At 35.9% G+C, this 19,532-nt stretch overlaps 6 non-coding genes across 6 annotated transcripts; all 6 read left to right on the top strand.

The window, feature by feature from the left end:
- The first annotated feature begins 122 nt into the window (after positions 1 to 122).
- LOC135727015 (U2 spliceosomal RNA) lies at positions 123 to 313 on the top strand. The gene has a single exon (XR_010525099.1). It is a non-coding gene; the product is annotated as a U2 spliceosomal RNA (small nuclear RNA).
- Positions 314 to 1,580: 1,267 nt separating this feature from the next.
- On the top strand, positions 1,581 to 1,744 carry LOC135726991 (U1 spliceosomal RNA). Its single transcript, XR_010525077.1, has one exon. It is a non-coding gene; the product is annotated as a U1 spliceosomal RNA (small nuclear RNA).
- Positions 1,745 to 8,986: 7,242 nt separating this feature from the next.
- Positions 8,987 to 9,177, top strand: LOC135727014 (U2 spliceosomal RNA). The gene has a single exon (XR_010525098.1). It is a non-coding gene; the product is annotated as a U2 spliceosomal RNA (small nuclear RNA).
- A 781-nt stretch (positions 9,178 to 9,958) lies between these two features.
- On the top strand, positions 9,959 to 10,123 carry LOC135726976 (U1 spliceosomal RNA). Its single transcript, XR_010525063.1, has one exon. It is a non-coding gene; the product is annotated as a U1 spliceosomal RNA (small nuclear RNA).
- Positions 10,124 to 17,368: 7,245 nt separating this feature from the next.
- On the top strand, positions 17,369 to 17,559 carry LOC135727009 (U2 spliceosomal RNA). The gene has a single exon (XR_010525093.1). It is a non-coding gene; the product is annotated as a U2 spliceosomal RNA (small nuclear RNA).
- A 781-nt stretch (positions 17,560 to 18,340) lies between these two features.
- Positions 18,341 to 18,505, top strand: LOC135726974 (U1 spliceosomal RNA). The gene has a single exon (XR_010525061.1). It is a non-coding gene; the product is annotated as a U1 spliceosomal RNA (small nuclear RNA).
- Positions 18,506 to 19,532: the final 1,027 nt, after the last annotated feature.

Genomic DNA, 19,532 nt, shown 5'->3' with positions numbered 1-19,532 from the left:
TTCAAATAAGTATGTTGGAAATACAAATGTATTATAAACATACTATTTGTATTTTAAGTATATTTTTAATACATTAAATACTACGTCTTTTTGACCTGGGCTTTGGCTGCGTCTATTCCGGTATCGCTTCTCGGCCTTTTGGCTAAGATCAAGTGTAGTATCTGTTCTTATCAGTTTAATGTCTGATACGTCTCCTATCCGGAGACTATATGTTAAATGGATTTTTGACCTTCGGAAATGGAAGCGGAGCTTGCTCCTTCCACTCCATGCATCAACATGGTATTGCAGTGTTTCCATGAATGGTGCGCTCCCCTTCTCGGGGACAAATAAGTCAAATACAAAAAAAGAATTTGCTTCTTTTGTGCGTGAATGACGGTGTTTTTTCTAATACGTGTGTTTTAAAATTGCTGTGTTTTCGTTGGCTTTATTGGTTTAACGAAAAGCTTGCGTGGAAATGAACACGCTGATAAAGAAATGTTTTTGTAATGTATTTAATTATTTTCTTTACAAGTTTGTGGTGGTGATCCGAGGACGAATTAAACATCCTCGACACAGCTGAAGGTGCAACAAAAGCGAAAGAGGCCGATTGGAATGTTAAAAACACCTGAAAACTTTTTTCACTACCCTTCATACTACAGCTGTCGAAAATCCACAGCAACGTCGACAGACCTGGAAGCATAGCTGTACTTGTTTAACTCACAACGACAACGGGTAAGTCATTGAGCCCTGTGTTTTTATTTATCCACGTTCTAAAATTGCTATGCTTTCGTTGTTTCTTGATTGCTCTGTACATTTCTTTGTTTCTATTCCACGTAAAGTTACTTTGTAATAACGAAACCATATATTTGAATGCGCAATTTAAATCCATTTGATTTAAATTGTTTCACATATTTCACTCTACACGGTTCAACCGGGCTGGAAACGGAATAAAAATAGGGTAGATCTCGAAGAATGTTTGGTCTCAGACGTGGCCTCGTGCGCTTTCCACCTGGTCACACACAGTAATGAAATGTTAGTCGGACGGCCTTCGGGGGCGCCGTTGATGTGATCGGTCACAGGAAGATGCGGCCGTCTGGCCTCAAAGGGTGTCGCTCATACTTACCTGGCAGGGGAGACCATAGATATGTATAAAGGCTAGATGGCTCGCCCGCCCTGCTGGCCAATTGAGTGGAACGTCTGCATTTTGGCGGCCATCTTAGGACAGGGCGCTCGCTCACTCCTAGCATTGAGTTTTAATGATGCAGGTACATTTAAATGACCATAACTTGCTTAATTTTTTACCGATTTTCAAACGGTTTGGTTTATTATAAACGTCAAAGATGTAACTATGACACTGCATACCTATACTAAAAATATATAAAAAAATCATGAAACATGTCAAAGCATCCAGTATTATAGCCACGTTAATAACGTTTGTAAAAAACCAAACCGTTTGAAAATCGGTAGAAAATTGAGCAAGTTATGGTCATTTAAAAGTACCTTCACCATTAAACTCAATGCTACGAGTGAGCGAGCGTCCTGTCCTAAGATGGCCGCCAGGTGATGCCATTAGGGACTCAGCGGTAAGCCATCTAGCCTTTATACATATCTATGGGGGAGACACCATGATCATGAAGGTGGTTCACCCAGGGCGAGGCTCAGCCATTGCACTCCGGTTGTGCTGACCCTTTGCGAATTCCCCAAATGTGGGAATCTCGACTGCAAAATTTCTGATAGTGGGGGACTGCGTTCGCGCTCTCCCCTGACCTATGTGTTAAAAATAGATTCTTTTGTCGTTTTACGTAAAATCCAAGAGACGTCTAACCACGGCCCAAGAATACATTAGTCATCAAAAAAGCGGCTATTCAACGACTACATAATTTCTAATAGACAGCGAATATGTGTCTAGGCTAAAACAAGGCTTAATTTGGGCTGTCAGTGAAAATCTAATAGACGTTTGACCATTCCAAAAGAATAGACTAGCCATTAAATAGAACCACAATCAAACGGCTACATGTCTAAGAGACAGTCAACAAAATAATGCTTAGATGATTCTTTTATTTCCAATATAAGAGGTTCTCGGGAATGGCAATCATCCAAACTAATAAATTATAAAGGCTTTTATAAGAAAATGACAACAGTTAAACAACATAGACAGCGTTGGGCAATACAAAATGCTAATAAATACAAGACAAATTGAAATATTGTACATGCATGTACATTAAACAAGCCAACAAATCTGCCAATGGGCTACGACAATTTTTCTTGAATTAAGTGTTTATATCTAGATTTGTTTCTTACCCCTTTGGCAGATTTATTTGCTTGTTTTAAGCCCAAATTCGCTTAAATTTTGAGTTTTTTTCTCCCTAAAGGCTAGGCTTATTTCCTTAGGGCATTTTGCTCATCAAAAAATGCATCTTATTTTAAGACTTTCTAGATATTTGTACAGTGAAAACAGTTCGAAATAACAAGTAAGAAATGATTTTTTGCAATGTATTCATTCATTCGCTACCCTTCATAATACAGCTGTCGAAAAACCACAGCAACGTCGACAGACCTGGAAGCGTAGCTGTATTTGTTTAACTCACAAAGACAACGGGTAAAGTATTTTCTTGATTACCTAAATGACTTGCCGTAAGAAAATAAGTTTAGGTTTAAGGGGGGGAAATACAGTTTAAAGGGATATTTCAATTTATGATGATAATTCTGTCATCATTTACTCATGCATACAGGCTTACAACAACACGAGGATTAGTTTTTTTCTGAGTAACACAAAAGAAGGTATTTTGAGGAATGATGGTAAACCCACAGCAGATAGTCACCATTGACTTCCATAGTAGGAATAAAAAAAATATGATGGAATTTATTAGGTACCATCAACCGTGTGCTAACCATCACTTTGCAAAATATTTTCTTCATCATTTATCACGATACTTCCAAAATATTTTTTCCTACTAAGTCAATGTTTCATTATTTGCTTTACAAGCTTAAAAATGATGGTGACATGATTCCATGGTAATCACAAACAGTTAAACAAGTAAGATAATCACCATTACTTTTAAAAGCATTTTGAAAATTGCTTGCTTATGCTGGGAGTAAAGGTATTTCACGCAGTGCGCATCCTCTTTAAAAGGTAATGTATGCTTCTTTTAAAGCTGACACATTTGCCACATTAAAATAACAGAAATGTGTACTTTTTAAACTTTTTGGAGCCGGTGTGTCTGTGTTCTTGGGGCACACATCTACATGTAAAAGCAGAATTGCTTATTATTCTTCTCTATTTCTTGTATAGGTCAATTATGAGTGAAGAACCGTTCACCAAATGAAGACCGCAGCCAGGTGACGGGATTCTGTGGTAATCGCAAACAGGTAAACCAGTAAAATAATCATCATTTATTGTTAAAATAATTTTGAAAATTGAAGTTCTGTGTGTTCTTATTGTACTTTATTTATTTCTGCAGGTAAGCACCATACCGTAAGCTTCATTCCCTTTATAACAGGTAAGGTTCATACTGTTTTATTCTTTTGTACTGTTTTATTCATACTGTTTTAAATCATTCAGTAAATGCAAAGTTAAACTGATGTGTTTTTAATCTAGATTTAAAAGTGTCTACTGTTGAAGCACATCTGATCTCTTCTGAAAGCTGATAATAACTAAATGCTGATGCACCTTGTTTTGAGTGAACCCCTGTTTTTTCTAAATGACCTGATCCTATTGCTCCGAGTAATCGGTTTCATATTCGATTAGCATATCTGTCATGTATTTCGGCCTGTAGCCATGAAGTGGTTTTTAAACAAGTAACAGTACTTTTTTAATCCATTGTCCATTGCAATAATCGGCCCTGCTGGTGATGAAAGCATGAACAAGTTTCTCTAAGTCCTGTCTTGAGACAAAACCTCCAATTCTGGCAATATTTCTGAGATGGTAGTAAAAGCAGAATTCCTTATTATTTTTCTCTATCTCAGGCTCTATGGCATATATGTCATGATTTTATTTGTCTATTTATATGTCTATTTACAAGGACTGCCTTGGCCAAACGTTATTGTTAATTAATATTGAAGCAGTTATTTAACATATTTCCTTTGAGTAGTGATTTGTGTAATGATCCATATATCTATTTTTATGTATATTTTTAACTTAGGAATGTGATTTTAAAGCACATATTTGTTATTGTATGACACCTCTCATGTTATGAAAGTAAAAAATAAATGTATTTTCTGATGTCTTGCATTTCTGTTTTTAAACTGTTAATCCTTATCAAGTGCTATACATTAGAAAGTGGATAAATAACAAAAATGTCACTCCTGACAGCTGATAAATTAATCGTTCTTTATAGCACCACTGAGGTGAGCATTTTTCAAGGCAAGATTCTTTATAGAACCGTATAAAAAGGTTCTATATAGTACCCAAAAAACGGGTTCTGCTATGGTTACAAGCTGAAGAACCCTTATTTGGTACTATTTAGGAGCATTTGTCTTTAGAGTGTTGCGTAGGTTCGAAACTTTCAATCTTTAAACCAAAAAAAAGGGTCACACGGTTTTATTTGTGGTGTGGACATGAACACGCTGCAGGCATTGAAATGTAATTTGTAATTTATTGTCTCATTTCATATTTAACAAATAGAAAGCAAAGTGCTATTCAATCAGTTTAACTAAACAACTGGTGTTCCTCAATTTTGGGGCCTATTTTGTTCAGTATATCAGTTTTGTTCAGTTTTGTATGTGCATGCAAAAAGCATTCAGCGAGCAAATTAACTGAAGCTTTACCTTCGTGTTTCTTTTTGTATGAGTGATAACTGTTTCTGTATGTATTTGTATGGTTTTTTTACAAGTATAGAGTGAAATGCACACGGTGAGTAATGAACGCAGACCTTCAGTGCCGGATCTCTGACCCGCTAACCTCCATCCCGACAGCCAGCGCCTTCTCCGGATGCCATTGCGGTATCGCTCCTCGGCTTTTTGGGTAAAATCGAGTGGACACCGGGGACTACACGTTTGAATGGATTTTTGACCTTCGGCTATGGAAGCGAGGCTTGCTCCGTCCACTCCGTGCATCGACTCTGGCGCTTTCCGGGGACAAATAAGGTGAGTTTAAAACCAGAGTTTGCTTCTTTTGTGCGTGGTTGCCAGTTTGTTTGCCAATCCGTGGTCATAATATGTTCCGCTTCGTGGTTTCTCCATCGCTCAGTACTTTTCTGTGTTTCTATTTTACGTAAAGCTAACACCAAAACGATTGTGGAAAGCGCTATATAGATTGTTCTCAAAGAAAAAACGAGAAACAAACCCATGTGAATATGGGTCAAATTATCTAGGCGGAGCACTTCGTTCAAAGAAAAACGCAACAGAATTGTTTGCGTTGAACAAAGACAATGGTGCGTGCAGACATCGAATGTGTATTGTGGATAAAAAATGGCCAGTGGGGTGGGACAATTTTTCTTGAATTAAGTGTTTATGGGAAAAGTTAACGAATTTTTTCTTACCCTGTAGGCAGATTTATTTGCTTGTTTTAAGCATAAAATAACAGGAGAAGAAATTGTGTAGGGGGAGCAGAGGGTTTTTTTTTTCGTTCAAAGAAAAGCAGCGTGGCACGAATGAATGTTTGGCTGAAATGCTATCGTAATTTCCCCCTTAATTTTCCTTACAAACATGAAACCAGAGAGAAGGGCCAGTTGGCATCGAATTGCACCTTGTATTCGGTGATTGATTGAGGAAAAATATGCGTATGTGTATATATACACTTGTTTTGTTGAACAGAGACAATGGCCGCGTGCTCCAGCGTCACCTATATGCCTATTTCACAAAATGGCGCCTTTGACCGGAAGTAAGGAAAACATCGTTCAGGTTGCACCACTACGATGGCCACTCAATATAGTATGGACTGACAGCTGCTTTGTTTTCTCCTACACATGAATTTACTTGTAAAAATAACAATAACATATATTGTCGATTGGTGTTATATTATTTTTTTAGCATTTCGTCTTATCAAAATATATCATGTTAGACAGCTGTCAATTTTAAATAAAATAACGAGACATACATAACTATTCGTGTCTGCTCCCGTTTATTGTAATGAGTCTGCACATTTGGAGAAATACTTAGACATTTTACTTCTTATTTCTTTAGACTGAATAATTATTTCTTATTAATTCCAAAGTATGAGACCCGATGATCTAATCGTGGTGTATGTGCTATTCCTCGTTTGTTTGCCTGCATCCATTGCTTTACGGCTTGCTTGTTGCGTTGAAATGCACATTTGATTTCTTTACCAGCATTGGATTTAGACCATTCAATGAGAAGAGTTAACAGCGTTTATTATGATTGATAAGCCCTCAACGGAGAATGAAGTCTGCATACATTAAAAGCCTTATTTTGTTTTTATCGTGTGCCTTCCAAAATGTATGCGACGAAACTTAAATCACGCAAAAAATGAATGGTAACTAGACGTGCTTGTTGTGTGCAGGGAGTGCATTTATTTGTAAACTTTTGCTAAATCAAAATGGTTTATTTGTATTTGCTTTTTACCTGGGTTTTATCAGGTTCGCAGTCGGGACATTTTTAATCCATAGTGTATGGAGTTATCTAGTAGAAAATGATCTGCTGTTTTTTGGTAGAATGTTGTGTGAGTTAAAGAAACGAGGAATAAAACACACACCGCGATTAAAAAAATCAGATCGCATACTTTGTAATTGAAAATAAATAATAATTAATTTCAAAGAAATAAGAAGTAAAATGTGTAAGTATTCCTCAAAATGTGCTTTGGACTAAGTCCCCCGTCATCACAGCAAACGGGAGCAGACCCGAATAGGTATGTCTAGTTATTTTATTAAAAATTCCCAGCCGTCTGTAAATTCATGTTTGAAAGAAAAAAGTAAATGAATATCTTACTTACTGTTTTTGTCTTGTTTTCTAGTGAATATCTGACAATTCTTAAATGGAGATACATTTACTTGGTAAGCAAAGTGGCTTAAGATATTATGTATTGTAATAGAAAATTGTTATAAAAACGTTTTGTTTTTGCTGGGAATTCTTGTATATATTTCACAGCTATATAATTAATTATAATAACGCACTTTTTGTTGATAAACATGTTAAAAAATACATTAACACAGAATAATGTGGCAACAAATCAAATGTGCATTTAAATGCAACAAGCAGAAAATAAATAAATAAAGCAAATGCATGGAAAAGAAACGAGGAATAAAACAAACACCGCGATTAAAAAAAATCAGATCGCATACTTTGTAATTGAAAATAAATAATAATTAATTCCAAAGAAATAAGAAGTAAAATGTGTAAGTATTCCTCAAAATGTGCTTTGGACTAAGTCCCCGTCATCACAGCAAACGGGAGCAGACCCGAATAGGTATGTCTAGTTATTTTATTTAAAATTTCCAGCCGTCTGTAAATTCATGTTTGAAAGAAAAAAGTAAATGAATATCTTACTTACTGTTTTTGTCTTGTTTTCTTGTGAATATCTGACAATTCTTAAATGGAGATACATTTACTTGGTAAGCAAAGTGGCTTAAGATATTATGTATTGTAATAGAAAATTGTTATAAAAGCGTTTTGTGTTTGCTGGGAATTCACAGCCATATAATTAATTATAATAACGCACTTTTTGTTTATAAACATGTTAAAAAATACATTAACACAGAATAATGTGGCAACAAATCAAACGTGCATTTAAATGCAACAAGCAAAAATAAATAAATAAAGCAAATGCACGGAAAAGAAACGAGGAATAAAACAAACACCGCGATTAAAAAATCAGATCGTATACTTTGTAATAATTGAAATAAATTATAAAAATCAACAGGTTTATATTTAAAACAAGTAAAAAATATCTGCCAGCGGGGTAAGAAAAATAAACTTAATTCTAGTTTCAACTTAATTCAATAATAAACTCAATTTAGGTTTATTTTTCTTACCCCACTGGCAGATATTTTTACTTGTTTTAAGCCTTAACCTATTACATTTTAGAATTTATTTCAGTAAACAAGACTTAAATTCTAAGCCACTTTGCTTATTAAGTAAATGTATCTTGATTTAAGAATTATTTTTTAACTCGAAAACATGAATAAAATACTAAGTAAACGAACAGATTGGGATGTTCAAAACACTTAAACATTTTTTTTTCACTCTACCCTTCATATTACAGCTGTCGAAAAACCACAGCAACGTTGACAGACCTGGAAGCCATGATATATTAGCAGTTTTTAAAATAAGTTAAATCTAGAATCCTTATTGGTTTTAGATACTTAAAAGCAATGAATGATCTTCTTTCTTTTGAATTGATTTGGTATTATGGAGGAGCTCTGTGTCTGGTTATTGAAGATGATTTGGTCTTTGCTCCTATGTTGGCTTATTTTTTGTTATTTCCGTTACTATATATATATATATATTTTTTTCCCCTTTGTTTTTTCTGATTTGAGGTTATGAAAATGTTTTAATTTGTAATAAAGGTTTTTTGAAAATTCTAAATTCTCTCTCTCTCTCTCTCTCTCTCTCATGAGCGTGGATCAGTTCCTGCATCAAGGAAAAAATGCGCATCCTGGTAAATTTCAGAAGTTAGACGACTGAGCTGCAGCGGACAGCGTAAGATTTATGAAAACACATTTGAGAAGAAAGGCAAAGCATGTTTCACAGTTAATCCAAGACCATAATGACAATTTTGCGCTCTGTTTCCCGAAGCTCGTGGAGGCGTGGAGCAGCATACACAGTTAAGGTATGTGCGATCTACCGGCATTACCTTTACGATCGACGTATTGGATCTGCAAGCTGCAAGCAAATTAACTGAAGCTTTACTTCATGTTTCTGTTTGGTTAAGCGATGACTGCTTTTTCCCAACAGTTTGTGTGTGTTTTCTGCATGGGTTTAGAAAACATGAACTTCTGATCTGCTAGCTCAACGTTCTACCTCTGTAACGTATAGAGTTAAATGCCCGCTAGCCTCCACCCCAAAAGCCAGCGCCTTCGCCGGCTCCCCCTTTGGCTGCGTCTATTCCGGTATCGCTTCTCGGCCTTTTGGCTAAGATCAAGTGTAGTATCTGTTCTTATCAGTTTAATGTCTGATACGTCTCCTATCCGGAGACTATATGTTAAATGGATTTTTGACCTTCGGAAATGGAAGCGGAGCTTGCTCCTTCCACTCCATGCATCAACATGGTATTGCAGTGTTTCCATGAATGGTGCGCTCCCCTTCTCGGGGACAAATAAGTCAAATACAAAAAAAGAATTTGCTTCTTTTGTGCGTGAATGACGGTGTTTTTTCTAATACGTGTGTTTTAAAATTGCTGTGTTTTCGTTGGCTTTATTGGTTTAACGAAAAGCTTGCGTGGAAATGAACACGCTGATAAAGAAATGTTTTTGTAATGTATTTAATTATTTTCTTTACAAGTTTGTGGTGGTGATCCGAGGACGAATTAAACATCCTCGACACAGCTGAAGGTGCAACAAAAGCGAAAGAGGCCGATTGGAATGTTAAAAACACCTGAAAACTTTTTTCACTACCCTTCATACTACAGCTGTCGAAAATCCACAGCAACGTCGACAGACCTGGAAGCATAGCTGTACTTGTTTAACTCACAACGACAACGGGTAAGTCATTGAGCCCTGTGTTTTTATTTATCCACGTTCTAAAATTGCTATGCTTTCGTTGTTTCTTGATTGCTCTGTACATTTCTTTGTTTCTATTCCACGTAAAGTTACTTTGTAATAACGAAACCATATATTTGAATGCGCAATTTAAATCCATTTGATTTAAATTGTTTCACATATTTCACTCTACACGGTTCAACCGGGCTGGAAACGGAATAAAAATAGGGTAGATCTCGAAGAATGTTTGGTCTCAGACGTGGCTTCGTGCGCTTTCCACCTGGTCACACACAGTAATGAAATGTTAGTCGGACGGCCTTCGGGGGCGCCGTTGATGTGATCGGTCACAGGAAGATGCGGCCGTCTGGCCTCAAAGGGTGTCGCTCATACTTACCTGGCAGGGGAGACACCATGATCATGAAGGTGGTTCACCCAGGGCGAGGCTCAGCCATTGCACTCCGGTTGTGCTGACCCTTTGCGAATTCCCCAAATGTGGGAATCTCGACTGCAAAATTTCTGATAGTGGGGGACTGCGTTCGCGCTCTCCCCTGACCTATGTGTTAAAAATAGATTCTTTTGTCGGTGTACGTAAAATCCAAGAGACGTATAACCACGGCCCAAGAATACATTAGTCATCAAAAAAGCGGCTATTCAACGACTACATAATTTCTAATAGACAGCGAATATGTGTCTAGGCTAAAACAAGGCTTAATTTGGGCTGTCAGTGAAAATCTAATAGACGTTTGACCATTCCAAAAGAATAGACTAGCCATTAAATAGAACCACAATCAAACGGCTACATGTCTAAGAGACAGTCAACAAAATAATGCTTAGATGATTCTTTTATTTCCAATATAAGAGGTTCTCGGGAATGGCAATCATCCAAACTAATAAATTATAAAGGCTTTTATAAGAAAATGACAACAGTTAAACAACATAGACAGCGTTGGGCAATACAAAATGCTAATAAATACAAGACAAATTGAAATATTGTACATGCATGTACATTAAACAAGCCAACAAATCTGCCAATGGGCTACGACAATTTTTCTTGAATTAAGTGTTTATATCTAGATTTGTTTCTTACCCCTTTGGCAGATTTATTTGCTTGTTTTAAGCCCAAATTCGCTTAAATTTTGAGTTTTTTTCTCCCTAAAGGCTAGGCTTATTTTCTTAGGGCATTTTGCTCATCAAAAAATGCATCTTATTTTAAGACTTTCTAGATATTTGTACAGTGAAAACAGTTCGAAATAACAAGTAAGAAATGATTTTTTGCAATGTATTCATTCATTCGCTACCCTTCATAATACAGCTGTCGAAAAACCACAGCAACGTCGACAGACCTGGAAGCGTAGCTGTATTTGTTTAACTCACAAAGACAACGGGTAAAGTATTTTCTTGATTACCTAAATGACTTGCCGTAAGAAAATAAGTTTAGGTTTAAGAGGGGGAAATACAGTTTAAAGGGATATTTCAATTTATGATGATAATTCTGTCATCATTTACTCATGCATACAGGCTTACAACAACACGAGGATTAGTATTTTTCTGAGTAACACAAAAGAAGGTATTTTGAGGAATGATGGTAAACCCACAGCAGATAGTCACCATTGACTTCCATAGTAGGAATAAAAAAAATATGATGGAATTTATTAGGTACCATCAACCGTGTGCTAACCATCACTTTGCAAAATATTTTCTTCATCATTTATCACGATACTTCCAAAATATTTTTTCCTACTAAGTCAATGTTTCATTATTTGCTTTACAAGCTTAAAAATGATGGTGACATGATTCCATGGTAATCACAAACAGTTAAACAAGTAAGATAATCACCATTACTTTTAAAAGCATTTTGAAAATTGCTTGCTTATGCTGGGAGTAAAGGTATTTCACGCAGTGCGCATCCTCTTTAAAAGGTAATGTATGCTTCTTTTAAAGCTGACACATTTGCCACATTAAAATAACAGAAATGTGTACTTTTTAAACTTTTTGGAGCCGGTGTGTCTGTGTTCTTGGGGCACACATCTACATGTAAAAGCAGAATTGCTTATTATTCTTCTCTATTTCTTGTATAGGTCAATTATGAGTGAAGAACCGTTCACCAAATGAAGACCGCAGCCAGGTGACGGGATTCTGTGGTAATCGCAAACAGGTAAACCAGTAAAATAATCATCATTTATTGTTAAAATAATTTTGAAAATTGAAGTTCTGTGTGTTCTTATTGTACTTTATTTATTTCTGCAGGTAAGCACCATACCGTAAGCTTCATTCCCTTTATAACAGGTAAGGTTCATACTGTTTTATTCTTTTGTACTGTTTTATTCGTACTGTTTTAAATCATTCAGTAAATGCAAAGTTAAACTGATGTGTTTTTAATCTAGATTTAAAAGTGTCTACTGTTGAAGCACATCTGATCTCTTCTGAAAGCTGATAATAACTAAATGCTGATGCACCTTGTTTTGAGTGAACCCCTGTTTTTTCTAAATGACCTGATCCTATTGCTCCGAGTAATCGGTTTCATATTCGATTAGCATATCTGTCATGTATTTCGGCCTGTAGCCATGAAGTGGTTTTTAAACAAGTAACAGTACTTTTTTAATCCATTGTCCATTGCAATAATCGGCCCTGCTGGTGATGAAAGCATGAACAAGTTTCTCTAAGTCCTGTCTTGAGACAAAACCTCCAAATCTGGCAATATTTCTGAGATGGTAGTAAAAGCAGAATTCCTTATTATTTTTCTCTATCTCAGGCTCTATGGCATATATGTCATGATTTTATTTGTCTATTTATATGTCTATTTACAAGGACTGCCTTGGCCAAACGTTATTGTTAATTAATATTGAAGCAGTTATTTAACATATTTCCTTTGAGTAGTGATTTGTGTAATGATCCATATATCTATTTTTATGTATATTTTTAACTTAGGAATGTGATTTTAAAGCACATATTTGTTATTGTATGACACCTCTCATGTTATGAAAGTAAAAAATAAATGTATTTTCTGATGTCTTGCATTTCTGTTTTTAAACTGTTAATCCTTATCAAGTGCTATACATTAGAAAGTGGATAAATAACAAAAATGTCACTCCTGACAGCTGATAAATTAATCGTTCTTTATAGCACCACTGAGGTGAGCATTTTTCAAGGCAAGATTCTTTATAGAACCGTATAAAAAGGTTCTATATAGTACCAAAAAAACGGGTTCTGCTATGGTTACAAGCTGAAGAACCCTTATTTGGTACTATTTAGGAGCATTTGTCTTTAGAGTGTTGCGTAGGTTCGAAACTTTCAATCTTTAAACCAAAAAAAAGGGTCACACGGTTTTATTTGTGGTGTGGACATGAACACGCTGCAGGCATTGAAATGTAATTTGTAATTTATTGTCTCATTTCATATTTAACAAATAGAAAGCAAAGTGCTATTCAATCAGTTTAACTAAACAACTGGTGTTCCTCAATTTTGGGGCCTATTTTGTTCAGTATATCAGTTTTGTTCAGTTTTGTATGTGCATGCAAAAAGCATTCAGCGAGCAAATTAACTGAAGCTTTACCTTCGTGTTTCTTTTTGTATGAGTGATAACTGTTTCTGTATGTATTTGTATGGTTTTTTTACAAGTATAGAGTGAAATGCACACGGTGAGTAATGAACGCAGACCTTCAGTGCCGGATCTCTGACCCGCTAACCTCCATCCCGACAGCCAGCGCCTTCTCCGGATGCCATTGCGGTATCGCTCCTCGGCTTTTTGGGTAAAATCGAGTGGACACCGGGGACTACACGTTTGAATGGATTTTTGACCTTCGGCTATGGAAGCGAGGCTTGCTCCGTCCACTCCGTGCATCGACTCTGGCGCTTTCCGGGGACAAAAAAGGTGAGTTTAAAACCAAAGTTTGCTTCTTTTGTGCGTGGTTGCCAGTTTGTTTGCCAATCCGTGGTCATAATATGTTCCGCTTCGTGGTTTCTCCATCGCTCAGTACTTTTCTGTGTTTCTATTTTACGTAAAGCTAACACCAAAACGATTGTGGAAAGCGCTATATAGATTGTTCTCAAAGAAAAAACGAGAAACAAACCCATGTGAATATGGGTCAAATTATCTAGGCGGAGCACTTCGTTCAAAGAAAAACGCAACAGAATTGTTTGCGTTGAACAAAGACAATGGTGCGTGCAGACATCGAATGTGTATTGTGGATAAAAAAATGGCCAGTGGGGTGGGACAATTTTTCTTGAATTAAGTGTTTATGGGAAAAGTTAACGAATTTTTTCTTACCCTGTAGGCAGATTTATTTGCTTGTTTTAAGCATAAAATAACAGGAGAAGAAATTGTGTAGGGGGAGCAGAGGGTTTTTTTTTTCGTTCAAAGAAAAGCAGCGTGGCACGAATGAATGTTTGGCTGAAATGCTATCGTAATTTCCCCCTTAATTTTCCTTACAAACATGAAACCAGAGAGAAGGGCCAGTTGGCATCGAATTGCACCTTGTATTCGGTGATTGATTGAGGAAAAATATGCGTATGTGTATATATACACTTGTTTTGTTGAACAGAGACAATGGCCGCGTGCTCCAGCGTCACCTATATGCCTATTTCACAAAATGGCGCCTTTGACCGGAAGTAAGGAAGACATCGTTCAGGTTGCACCACTACGATGGCCACTCAATATAGTATGGACTGACAGCTGCTTTGTTTTCTCCTACACATGAATTTACTTGTAAAAATAACAATAACATATATTGTCGATTGGTGTTATATTATTTTTTTAGCATTTCGTCTTATCAAAATATATCATATGTTAGACAGCTGTCAATTTTAAATAAAATAACGAGACATACATAACTATTCGTGTCTGCTCCCGTTTATTGTAATGAGTCTGCACATTTGGAGAAATACTTAGACATTTTACTTCTTATTTCTTTAGACTGAATAATTATTTCTTATTAATTCCAAAGTATGAGACCCGATGATCTAATCGTGGTGTATGTGCTATTCCTCGTTTGTTTGCCTGCATCCATTGCTTTACGGCTTGCTTGTTGCGTTGAAATGCACATTTGATTTCTTTACCAGCATTGGATTTAGACCATTCAATGAGAAGAGTTAACAGCGTTTATTATGATTGATAAGCCCTCAACGGAGAATGAAGTCTGCATACATTAAAAGCCTTATTTTGTTTTTATCGTGTGCCTTCCAAAATGTATGCGACGAAACTTAAATCACGCAAAAAATGAATGGTAACTAGACGTGCTTGTTGTGTGCAGGGAGTGCATTTATTTGTAAACTTTTGCTAAATCAAAATGGTTTATTTGTATTTGCTTTTTACCTGGGTTTTATCAGGTTCGCAGTCGGGACATTTTTAATCCATAGTGTATGGAGTTATCTAGTAGAAAATGATCTGCTGTTTTTTGGTAGAATGTTGTGTGAGTTAAAGAAACGAGGAATAAAACACACACCGCGATTAAAAAAATCAGATCGCATACTTTGTAATTGAAAATAAATAATAATTAATTTCAAAGAAATAAGAAGTAAAATGTGTAAGTATTCCTCAAAATGTGCTTTGGACTAAGTCCCCCGTCATCACAGCAAACGGGAGCAGACCCGAATAGGTATGTCTAGTTATTTTATTAAAAATTCCCAGCCGTCTGTAAATTCATGTTTGAAAGAAAAAAGTAAATGAATATCTTACTTACTGTTTTTGTCTTGTTTTCTAGTGAATATCTGACAATTCTTAAATGGAGATACATTTACTTGGTAAGCAAAGTGGCTTAAGATATTATGTATTGTAATAGAAAATTGTTATAAAAACGTTTTGTTTTTGCTGGGAATTCTTGTATATATTTCACAGCTATATAATTAATTATAATAACGCACTTTTTGTTGATAAACATGTTAAAAAATACATTAACACAGAATAATGTGGCAACAAATCAAATGTGCATTTAAATGCAACAAGCAGAAAATAAATAAATAAAGCAAATGCATGGAAAAGAAACGAGGAATAAAACAAACACCGCGATTAAAAAAAATCAGATCGCATACTTTGTAATTGAAAATAAATAATAATTAATTCCAAAGAAATAAGAAGTAAAATGTGTAAGTATTCCTCAAAATGTGCTTTGGACTAAGTCCCCGTCATCACAGCAAACGGGAGCAGACCCGAATAGGTATGTCTAGTTATTTTATTTAAAATTTCCAGCCGTCTGTAAATTCATGTTTGAAAGAAAAAAGTAAATGAATATCTTACTTACTGTTTTTGTCTTGTTTTCTTGTGAATATCTGACAATTCTTAAATGGAGATACATTTACTTGGTAAGCAAAGTGGCTTAAGATATTATGTATTGTAATAGAAAATTGTTATAAAAGCGTTTTGTGTTTGCTGGGAATTCACAGCCATATAATTAATTATAATAACGCACTTTTTGTTTATAAACATGTTAAAAAATACATTAACACAGAATAATGTGGCAACAAATCAAACGTGCATTTAAATGCAACAAGCAAAAATAAATAAATAAAGCAAATGCACGGAAAAGAAACGAGGAATAAAACAAACACCGCGATTAAAAAATCAGATCGTATACTTTGTAATAATTGAAATAAATTATAAAAATCAACAGGTTTATATTTAAAACAAGTAAAAAATATCTGCCAGCGGGGTAAGAAAAATAAACTTAATTCTAGTTTCAACTTAATTCAATAATAAACTCAATTTAGGTTTATTTTTCTTACCCCACTGGCAGATATTTTTACTTGTTTTAAGCCTTAACCTATTACATTTTAGAATTTATTTCAGTAAACAAGACTTAAATTCTAAGCCACTTTGCTTATTAAGTAAATGTATCTTGATTTAAGAATTATTTTTTAACTCGAAAACATGAATAAAATACTAAGTAAACGAACAGATTGGGATGTTCAAAACACTTAAACATTTTTTTTTCACTCTACCCTTCATATTACAGCTGTCGAAAAACCACAGCAACGTTGACAGACCTGGAAGCCATGATATATTAGCAGTTTTTAAAATAAGTTAAATCTAGAATCCTTATTGGTTTTAGATACTTAAAAGCAATGAATGATCTTCTTTCTTTTGAATTGATTTGGTATTATGGAGGAGCTCTGTGTCTGGTTATTGAAGATGATTTGGTCTTTGCTCCTATGTTGGCTTATTTTTTGTTATTTCCGTTACTATATATATATATATATATTTTTTTCCCCTTTGTTTTTTCTGATTTGAGGTTATGAAAATGTTTTAATTTGTAATAAAGGTTTTTTGAAAATTCTAAATTCTCTCTCTCTCTCTCTCTCTCTCATGAGCGTGGATCAGTTCCTGCATCAAGGAAAAAATGCGCATCCTGGTAAATTTCAGAAGTTAGACGACTGAGCTGCAGCGGACAGCGTAAGATTTATGAAAACACATTTGAGAAGAAAGGCAAAGCATGTTTCACAGTTAATCCAAGACCATAATGACAATTTTGCGCTCTGTTTCCCGAAGCTCGTGGAGGCGTGGAGCAGCATACACAGTTAAGGTATGTGCGATCTACCGGCATTACCTTTACGATCGACGTATTGGATCTGCAAGCTGCAAGCAAATTAACTGAAGCTTTACTTCATGTTTCTGTTTGGTTAAGCGATGACTGCTTTTTCCCAACAGTTTGTGTGTGTTTTCTGCATGGGTTTAGAAAACATGAACTTCTGATCTGCTAGCTCAACGTTCTACCTCTGTAACGTATAGAGTTAAATGCCCGCTAGCCTCCACCCCAAAAGCCAGCGCCTTCGCCGGCTCCCCCTTTGGCTGCGTCTATTCCGGTATCGCTTCTCGGCCTTTTGGCTAAGATCAAGTGTAGTATCTGTTCTTATCAGTTTAATGTCTGATACGTCTCCTATCCGGAGACTATATGTTAAATGGATTTTTGACCTTCGGAAATGGAAGCGGAGCTTGCTCCTTCCACTCCATGCATCAACATGGTATTGCAGTGTTTCCATGAATGGTGCGCTCCCCTTCTCGGGGACAAATAAGTCAAATACAAAAAAAGAATTTGCTTCTTTTGTGCGTGAATGACGGTGTTTTTTCTAATACGTGTGTTTTAAAATTGCTGTGTTTTCGTTGGCTTTATTGGTTTAACGAAAAGCTTGCGTGGAAATGAACACGCTGATAAAGAAATGTTTTTGTAATGTATTTAATTATTTTCTTTACAAGTTTGTGGTGGTGATCCGAGGACGAATTAAACATCCTCGACACAGCTGAAGGTGCAACAAAAGCGAAAGAGGCCGATTGGAATGTTAAAAACACCTGAAAACTTTTTTCACTACCCTTCATACTACAGCTGTCGAAAATCCACAGCAACGTCGACAGACCTGGAAGCATAGCTGTACTTGTTTAACTCACAACGACAACGGGTAAGTCATTGAGCCCTGTGTTTTTATTTATCCACGTTCTAAAATTGCTATGCTTTCGTTGTTTCTTGATTGCTCTGTACATTTCTTTGTTTCTATTCCACGTAAAGTTACTTTGTAATAACGAAACCATATATTTGAATGCGCAATTTAAATCCATTTGATTTAAATTGTTTCACATATTTCACTCTACACGGTTCAACCGGGCTGGAAACGGAATAAAAATAGGGTAGATCTCGAAGAATGTTTGGTCTCAGACGTGGCTTCGTGCGCTTTCCACCTGGTCACACACAGTAATGAAATGTTAGTCGGACGGCCTTCGGGGGCGCCGTTGATGTGATCGGTCACAGGAAGATGCGGCCGTCTGGCCTCAAAGGGTGTCGCTCATACTTACCTGGCAGGGGAGACACCATGATCATGAAGGTGGTTCACCCAGGGCGAGGCTCAGCCATTGCACTCCGGTTGTGCTGACCCTTTGCGAATTCCCCAAATGTGGGAATCTCGACTGCAAAATTTCTGATAGTGGGGGACTGCGTTCGCGCTCTCCCCTGACCTATGTGTTAAAAATAGATTCTTTTGTCGGTGTACGTAAAATCCAAGAGACGTATAACCACGGCCCAAGAATACATTAGTCATCAAAAAAGCGGCTATTCAACGACTACATAATTTCTAATAGACAGCGAATATGTGTCTAGGCTAAAACAAGGCTTAATTTGGGCTGTCAGTGAAAATCTAATAGACGTTTGACCATTCCAAAAGAATAGACTAGCCATTAAATAGAACCACAATCAAACGGCTACATGTCTAAGAGACAGTCAACAAAATAATGCTTAGATGATTCTTTTATTTCCAATATAAGAGGTTCTCGGGAATGGCAATCATCCAAACTAATAAATTATAAAGGCTTTTATAAGAAAATGACAACAGTTAAACAACATAGACAGCGTTGGGCAATACAAAATGCTAATAAATACAAGACAAATTGAAATATTGTACATGCATGTACATTAAACAAGCCAACAAATCTGCCAATGGGCTACGACAATTTTTCTTGAATTAAGTGTTTATATCTAGATTTGTTTCTTACCCCTTTGGCAGATTTATTTGCTTGTTTTAAGCCCAAATTCGCTTAAATTTTGAGTTTTTTTCTCCCTAAAGGCTAGGCTTATTTTCTTAGGGCATTTTGCTCATCAAAAAATGCATCTTATTTTAAGACTTTCTAGATATTTGTACAGTGAAAACAGTTCGAAATAACAAGTAAGAAATGATTTTTTGCAATGTATTCATTCATTCGCTACCCTTCATAATACAGCTGTCGAAAAACCACAGCAACGTCGACAGACCTGGAAGCGTAGCTGTATTTGTTTAACTCACAAAGACAACGGGTAAAGTATTTTCTTGATTACCTAAATGACTTGCCGTAAGAAAATAAGTTTAGGTTTAAGAGGGGGAAATACAGTTTAAAGGGATATTTCAATTTATGATGATAATTCTGTCATCATTTACTCATGCATACAGGCTTACAACAACACGAGGATTAGTATTTTTCTGAGTAACACAAAAGAAGGTATTTTGAGG

This window comes from Paramisgurnus dabryanus, chromosome 9 (genome assembly GCF_030506205.2).
Source record: "Paramisgurnus dabryanus chromosome 9, PD_genome_1.1, whole genome shotgun sequence".
NCBI classification, from domain to species: Eukaryota; Metazoa; Chordata; class Actinopteri; order Cypriniformes; family Cobitidae; genus Paramisgurnus; species Paramisgurnus dabryanus.
This window is presented reverse-complemented; position numbering and strand designations above follow the sequence as displayed.